The following is a 9,200-nucleotide window of genomic DNA, read 5'->3' on the forward strand; positions in this document are numbered from 1 at the left end:
GAGTTAAAACAAAAGCGTGCTAGTGTTTGGAATCAGAATTTAAGAATAAGTAGATGAATTTTTAAAATTCTAGCTTAAATCTGTCAGAATAAGAGCCATGAGAATAAGCTGAGGATTCAGGGGCACAGCTCACTGCTTTAGATGGATTGCCATGTAGACTGAGGGCTTATCAGTGACAGTCAACATACTCCTACTGAGTGTACACTAACTTGCTGGCCCCCAATGTTCACGTAATATCTATGTTCAAGAGTTCTAATAGCAGTGTCACCAGAAAATCAAATGTTCATTGAGTTCGCTACTCAATTGGTTCTTTCAAAGAAAGTTCACAGTTGTTTATGTCACCTCTGCATTTATGGAAGAATTAGGACAGAAATCTCATGATGTTTCCTATGTATAGTAAGGCCTTTAAATTAACTGAATATGACTTTAAATTATATTGAATTTCCTTATTGACTGAATGTTTACTAGAATATTCTTTTTCTTTTCAGATTTCATAAAATACATTCATATCTTTCCTTTCTTAGAAATGACGGTGATTAAGAACATTCTGATAACCCACCATTATTCTAGAGATAAACCTTTATTGTGCTCTACCATAGATACAAATGTAAAATTGGATTGAATTTTCCCAGAGGTTTACCATCAATAAATCCGTAATATTGTATTGGTTTTGTTTTGATTTCTTTCTTTTTCCTAGACCCTGAGTGTGCCTTAAAATTCCATTTCATCGAAGGTTGTGCTTGGCTGAATTTTGATTGATTACTCAATTAACCGACTTATTGGTAGAATAGTTAAGAAAGGATGCTTTGGGATCAGACTAGCCTGGTTTTGAATTCAAGCCCAGCAATTTACTAGCTGAATAACCTCTAAATCCTCAGTAAGCCTCAATTTTTTAATCCATAAAATGGAGATCCTAATAATATCTATCTTGTTTGACTGTTGTGATGATAAAATCAGAGAATGTGAATAAAATCTTTTAAACTGTACCTGATACATACTAAACTTAATGTCAAATATTATAGTTTCCATGTGCCTAGGCAAGCGAATATATGGATTATATTACCCATTTAAACTAAATGAGCCCTTGTTAAAGGAATATGTGACTTAAAAAGATTTTTGCAAAGAAAACGCAAATCAAATATAAGACTAATAAAGCAAGAACATTGTGCAAAAAAAAGTATAGGCGGAGTTGACGTTTTGTTCTTTGTCAGTCATAATGCAATGTAAAAACCTATCAGGTCTGACAAGAAGTTGGACAAAGAAATTATCCATTATTAAGAACTCTGTCTGATGTGTGATTTACATCCATTATCATAAGATTGAACTTCACACTAAGTTTATTCTGGACCTCGAGATCTCACTAATGATAGTATGATGCCATTACAATTAACACATTTAAAAAGTAGCCATCCAGATTATGAAGACAAAACTCGACAGCTTGCTCAGCTATTTTATAATACTGTCATAGTCAATATAGTACTTTATTATTTTCTGAACTTGATGAGGATTTAGAAGCTTCTTTTGAGGATTTTTTAATAACTACAGCAGAGCCTGTTTTTTGTTTTATATTGTTTTTGATAATCTGCTAGCCATGTACAAGTACCCTTTCTCTTGCCACCCCCACTTGCAAGGTCCAGAAAGCCAGTACTCCCTTCCCCAGCCTTCACTGCAGCAAGAGGGGGCCATGTGTTCTCATTATATCCATGATGCCTAAGGAGAAGTCCACTGGGGGACATCGAGTGATAATTTCTTCCTGACATAGGCAAAGCTGGTGCTGTTTCTTCCCTCTGCCTCTCATCTTTGAATATCGTCTTATTATTTGGAACAGTGCAGCAGTCCCACAACAAAGAATCAACAAACACAGAGATGAAAAAATAAAATTCTAATGATCGCAGTGTAGAAAGATGCAATAGCTTGGTCCCTGCTGACATTGCTGAGCAGCTGCACTAGCCATGGACCATCTCCCTCCAGACCTCTCCTTATGACTTACCTGACTGTGTTACTCAGGCCAATATGCGTCAGGTGTTCCTTTTAATTTGTAGGACTATTGTAATGTGAGTTCAATCATTTTAACCATTCTTGTTATTATTTATGCCACAGTCTGTTTCCCAAAATGTTTTAAATGACCTAAAATTGTAATACAGGAAAAAATAATAAAATAGATAAAATCAGTTATCGAAAACAGTATCATCAAAGACAAGCTCTAATAGTTTCTCAGGGAAAGCACAGATTTTTTTGAGCACTAAATTCTAGATAACACTTCTTATGTGATCTTGATGTGGGGAACACAGAATGATGTAGGAGGTAATGTCTTCTGCAACCTTGCCACATGAACTGCAATTAGGAATTTTCTAGAGCTGCTTGTTGTCTGCATCGTTCTGTAGAGTGAGTCGGGGGCACCAATAAACAACCCAATGACATCAATTATGTGTGGGGCCATATATGATACTCTCTAGTGGGACATTCTGATTCAAAGCAGAATTTTTAATTTATAGAGGAGGGAAGGCCTTCAGGTTTTTTCCTAAACATCATTGTTCCCTCAGTTTGGATTTTGATGGACATGTAAGATCTGGGAGATCAACATTCTACTCTCTGATGGAGGCCCAGGGAGGAAATACTCTGTATTTCTGGTTCAGGGCAGATCCATACGTCTAGGAAACAGTAAAACTGGTCATGTATTCAGTATCCTATGAGCAATAATTGAGGTATATAAAGCCTCATCTCTGGATAGAAAAGCATCAGACTTTGCCCAAAGGTGTCCTCATAGCACATATTTTCTTATGAGGCAGTATTGGGTCCCTTATAACACATAAACTAGTGATAATCTCTAAAGTTCTGCCCCATAGAAAATAGTCAAGATGATTTTGGCTGAGAAATGTTCAAAGCAGGTATTATCACTTACCCCTCATAGCTATATGACACAACAAAAACAAAAACAAAACCGCGCACACACGCGTGCACAAATACACACACAGAAAAAACTTTTATGTTATATTTTCGTGCTTTATCTGGTTTTGAGCAACATGGCTTCCATTTGAATTCACTAAGATAAATTTTTGGCATAATAAGTGACTAGAAAATGTAGATATTCCCCGTCAGATATAATAATTTTAGCATTAATATATTTAATATGAAGTCATACTTTCTGACAGTGGTTTATGGGGTAACCCTTAGTTTGTGACAATTAAATTTTATAATCAATGTATAAAAATCTTATTTTCATATTTTCTTGGGGGAAAGGAGGAAAAGTATTTTCTTTTTGAGGTACATAATAAAGAGCACCTTCAGATGCTTTTCAGAATATGTATCCAAACTGAGAGGAATAAAGTTATATTTGTAGGTACTACCTTAAGGCCAAGAGTAGACAGACAAGGTACGCCAGACTTTTCATAGATTGTGTCTAGAGTCTTTGTTCTTGAATGTTTATTCTTGTCTGGGGGTGTCTCTTTTATATCAAAATTTAAAATTAATAAAAATCTAAAGAATTAATAGGATATACATTTAGAGGACAAACTGAGAAAAGAGATTTAAAAAATTAAGCTTACTGAATTAAGTACCCCTCCATCCTGGCTTTTTCTCTGTTTCAGAGCTGTTAGAGAAAATACCATGGCACTTTAATGTGGATAAACAAGTTTATATTTTAGTGTAAACGTGCCCCTGAATTATTTCATTTCTCTTACTACATTCTACTGAAAGTTAAATTATGAGCTGTGTTTTTCATTCTCCTTCACTCATAGCAGGTTTCTCCAAAAAGCAAAATCCTCCTTTTCTTTCACAGCTAAGGTTTGTTTCCTGGGGCATCATCATTAGTGTCTGTGTTTATCTTCTTTATCAAAACTTAGTCTATGAAGTCATTTTTGATAATTTTCATTTTACCTTAGCCTCACAAAATCTATTATTCTGAAGCTAGGATAGCATGCTACATTCCACCTCTGCCTGTGCTGCATAAGCACTTCGAATGATGACAGATCAGAGAAGATGGGCCTGAATGCATAATTATTGTGACATGTAGTTAATGTTAGTTGATAAAAGTAGGCACACACAATTAAGAAAACATGCTTGATAAAACTAGGCAGTTTATTAAGGACTTGGGTAGAACAACTGTGAGGAGTTACAAGGATTCATAAACTTCCTTTTACCTCCTCAAATGTCACTGTCTCGATTGTCTTCACAGGCCCTGTGTATGGTTTGTCTCATGCATAATAATTTCCCTATTTCTCCCGCCCCATTCTAGAACAGTTTTGCCTTTTCAACTAGTTACTGTTACCACCATTTAATAAGAAGGCTTTCCTAGGCTTTCTAATCGAAAACTTGCTTTTATCTTTCTTCATGAAAGAATTGAAATGGCTTCTTTCAGGTTGCTGTAGCCTCTGGGGAGATAAGGACCCTGCGGTTAACAGGATGAGAGATTTTTGTTTAGAAATTTTTATTTAGACAATGAAAAATGACCTCTGTAAACTCAAAGCTATCTTATTTTGGGGCTTTAGGCTTCTGGCAGATAAATCAATTGGGCCCTTGGGACAGCAAAGGAAAAACCTTTGCAGTAACTATGTCAGGGCAACGCAATAGATTTGTTGTGAGTATGCAGTTGTGTTGAATGTAGAATGCACTTAAAAATAAATATCATTTTATTTTCTATTAAATATTCAGGATCTGGATTCTACTCTTTTCAGCTTTTGCAAAGAAATATTTCTTTTTGTGATGCAAACTGGAGAAAGCGGATCTTTTTTTATGTATAAAATATGTGTCTATTGTTGGTATTTTGATTTTGACTTTTTAATTATTTACCTGTGCATTCTCTAATGGGAACTATTTTTAAATTTAGATTCTCAAAGTTATATCTTCATATTAAAAAAAGTTGGTATTATAAACTGCTCTTTTGTGGGTAAGCAATTTCATTGTTACCTAAATAATACAGTAGTAGTTTGTCTAAAATATGCTTTTCCAGATTGCCGCAACATTTTTCACACCTGTTCATACGCTCAAGGAGCTTTGCTGATCCTCACAGCATGAATTTGCACTGCATGTTCATTCTCTAAAGAAAGAGTGTTGCACTTGGCTTTGTGCTTTTTTACCTATGTCGTGTAGAGTGCAGATTCAGGGTGAAAAGTTATGCAGAATAATCTGTAAATTTGACGAGGAAGCAAACCAGGAGACAGATGCCAACGTGCAGAGCTGTTCAGTTGTTTCTGATCAGTGTAGCAAAGAGGCTGTTTGGAGAGGGTTAATTTTTTTCTATTCTTCAGGAAACCTTCATGCACATTTTGTAGTCATTAAGGTTATGATGCAAACCAGTAAAATGCACAGGATCAGAAATTGAAGTATACTTAACAATAGAGGTGTAAAGTGACTTAGAAAATATCACATGAGTCACAATAAAAACAGTGGGAAAGACAGAGTGAGATTAGGAAGATGACCAGGTAATATAAGAAAAAGCCATGCTCCCCTTCTTTGACTTACTTCTGCCTGGCCATTTTGGAGTGAGGGCAAGCGTCTTCTATCCTCTTATTTTTTTAAATCTCCATTTTTTTTCCTTCTTATACTCAAAGTTGATTAGTGTTAGGCTATGGTCATAATGAATGGATAAAACTTTTTAAATGTATTTTGATAGGTCTCTCTGTTTAGAACGTTGAAAAATATAAAAATGGAAAACAGAGATATTGCTTAAACATGCATGATTTGGCCACAGTGTCTCTTAACAACGATCAAATATAGGTTTTAATTTTAGGAGTTCTGGGACAGATAAATGATATATATTTGTATTTTGGTTTCCTTTTCCAAAAAAAAATAGAATGACATCAATCTCAAAGTATTGTTATAAAGAATAAATGAGATAATACATATAATAACAGTAGCTAATGGTTTTTGAGCACTTGCCTGTGCAGATTCTATTTACGTCTATTCACTCATCTAATCGTCACAAGATTCTTATGGGATGTACATTACCATAATAATCCCGATGATTGGGGAAACAGAGGCACAGAGAGGTTAATTAATTTATCTGCTAGTAAGTGGCAGAGCTGGTAAGGAAGCCAAGAAGCCTGCGCTCTTAACCCCTGCACTGTGGCCCTCTCTACCAGGTGCATACTGTGCATTCAGTGAATGTAGGAATCCTATTGCTTCCCTTCATTGAAATACAGTCTATTGACTAACATTATCTGCAGTCACCTCCTGTGATTTGGATAATAAAGTGTTTATTTTATTAAAGAAACCTATATCTTTAAAGGCCTAATTCAGTTATTAGACAAAAGCATGCTATTTATACCGTTTTCTTTAAAATAACACATTGCATCAGAGTATTTGGTTCAATAAATCATCAACATTTACCATGTGCCTAATGTCACACCATCTACTGTTGATTATGCAGAATAAGTTTAGATATCTCAGGGACTTTACCTATAAGCACCCTAAAAAGCAGAGAAAGAAAAAGTTTACTTGAAACCAGTGGGAAATAATAAAGTGTTATTCTCAATTGTTAATTTAAATAAAATCACTGCTGGGTTATATAATACAGATAATAAATCCTGTGAGCTATCAGATGAAAGGTATTATATTTGGTTACAATTATTGACAGGTGCTTCTTGGAAAAATCTTTGAACTTAAGTTCACTAGCTACTATCCTAAAATTTGGTTCTCCATACACACTGGAAATGACATAAATGATCAACTGTATTTACAAACTATTCATGGGATTCATGCTTATGAATTTTGACTCATCCCAATATCTCACTTCATATTTTTCAACTTTCTGAAAACTAGCTATAAATCCAGAGATGGGCTGCCCAAAGCTACAAGACAGTTGCAATAGTCACAAAGCCCATTCAATAAGTCCATATATGCTACTCTAAGTGGTCCCCGCACCGCACTCAGGACTTGTTATGCTTAATTGTTTTCCAAGGTGACTGCAGATTCAAACTATCAAATGAGAAAGAAAAAACAAGACTCTTTTAGGGGCACAAAGATGACACTACAAAATCCTGGATACCACTAGTAGTTATTAGCTCAGTATTCCTACAATAGTTGATGTCCTATAAATATGTTTGGAGTCAAGTGGCAGTAAGGAAGGAGAGATCAAAGCACAAAAGTGAGTAGAGAAGTAAGACTGCACAAAAGTCTATGATTGCTTACCATAGGAGCCAGTGCAACATTTTAAAGCTCTTTAAGGCATTACTTTATAGCATTTCATGCTTAGAATAATGAGATTTCCTTATTACTTAAGGTTAACTCATATTCTAAATACTGTTTAAGGCATCAGAGTACTGTATCAAATTATTTGAAAATATTTTAATAAAAGATCTGACTTTTTAAAAAATTGCACAAGTATTGAACAACCTAACAAAAGGGGAAAGAAAATAATTAAAACAACAGAGAAGTAAAAGTGAACATTAAAATAGTATCTGGTGACGTAGTGATATTGATAAACAAATAATCACTAAACAAAAATAAATGGAATTATCAATCAAAGTCTCAACCAGAAATAGATAGCACCTCTGTTTGTATAAATTGAGAATTATTATTTACAAAAGGACCATTTACAAAGGCGTAGATAGGGTGAAGGGGAAACCCAAAAGATGGAGTTAGTGAAAAACAGAGCTGTTATCACTTCAGTCCTAAAGGGTGGAGAGGGAGCTGTCACCAAAATCCGGAAGAAGAGTTTTCTTTGAAAGCAGTAGTTGAGGAACATAGCTAACTGAGGACACCTGTCAAGGGAGGAGCCAGGACGGTAAATATCCTGACCTCTCTCTCCTCCATCCTTCCAATCTGTTGCTGGTGGTCCCCATTGGTCAAACCCAACTGCAACTGGAAGTCGAGGAAACTTGTTGATGGAGTCCATGTGGGTCAACCTTTCACCACAGACAGCAGAGTGGAGAGTGATTCTGGGAGCTCAATGAAAGATAGCTAGCATTATGAGCAAAATTGAAATAATGTTTCAAAGCCCAAGGCACTGAGCAATCAGGACTTCATTATGACTGTCGGTAAAAACTTAAGGGGCGTTGGAAAAATTGAAAATTGTAAAAAATGATTAACTTTGGGGAGTAAATATTCTGAAATAAATATTCTGAAAAACACTCAAAGAAAATGTAGAATTCTCTATACAAAGATGAAGATACAATTGTGTGTGTGTATGGAGAGAGAGAGGAAAAAGACTATAGGCCAGTGGATACTGGCTTGAAAACAGAGTTCATATTAAAGTTTTAGTTCTTTGAGAGCAGACACTCTATTGTATTCTACTTTGTCTGAACCCAAAGCCTGGATTTGCAAAATGTAAAGAAACACCAAATACTCAATAATCAAGGTAAACATTTGAATGCAATATTTTTAAAAAAAAATCCAGGATGAACAAAATATCAAAGTTTTAAATGAAAACAGATTTCTGTGTGTGTGTGTGTGTGTGTGTTTTACAACCCTGTGTTATTGTATGACCTATACAGTGGTTTCCAATCGGTCAGCAGTCCTCCAGCCACGTGAGTGCTGCGACCCGCACTGATTGTTTATAAGGGTCGAGCATGGCAGGCAAACAGATTGGGCAATGCAGGGCTTTCAATGTACAGTCGTGGTTTTGATTGTAGAGTTTTACTGACTTTTTTCACTGGATTCAAAATATGGGAAGGTGTTTTGACAAGTGTATACAAAAGCATACATTTTTCTTTCTGCCTTGGGCTCCAATATGACTCAGCCCGGGATTGCTGGACACTATTCCTAACACATAGCTGATAATTGACGTTTATTGAATGAAAGAATGATTAAATGAATTCATCTGGTCATTTCCTTCTCCACATATGTATTACTAAGATTTGGTATCCCTTCCAGGTTATATTTTTTTCTGCTTGCTGAATAATTTATGGCCTTTCTGTATCTGACGTTCTTCCTTAAAGTCTCAAGGGCACTTTAAGGGGCATGATTAGGGGTATATGGATGCTTAAAGAAGGCTGTTATAAAATCTCATGAATAATGCACCAGGTAAGAAATTTTGTAATAGTACCAAAATTGCCTGAGTTTTTTTTCCCACTTCCCTTACTACCTCTATACCTAGAATCTTCCTCAGTTTCTTCTCATTCTGATTTAAAGCGTGCTTTTCGTTTCTTCTTTTTTCATTGTGGTGTAGTTGATATATGACATTATGTTAGTTTCGGGTGTACAACATAATAATTCAGTATTTGTATATAATGCAAAGTGTCACCACAGTAAGTCTAGTTAAC

Source organism: Equus przewalskii, chromosome 9, assembly GCF_037783145.1.
Source record: "Equus przewalskii isolate Varuska chromosome 9, EquPr2, whole genome shotgun sequence".
In the NCBI taxonomy this organism is placed as follows: domain Eukaryota; kingdom Metazoa; phylum Chordata; class Mammalia; order Perissodactyla; family Equidae; genus Equus; species Equus przewalskii.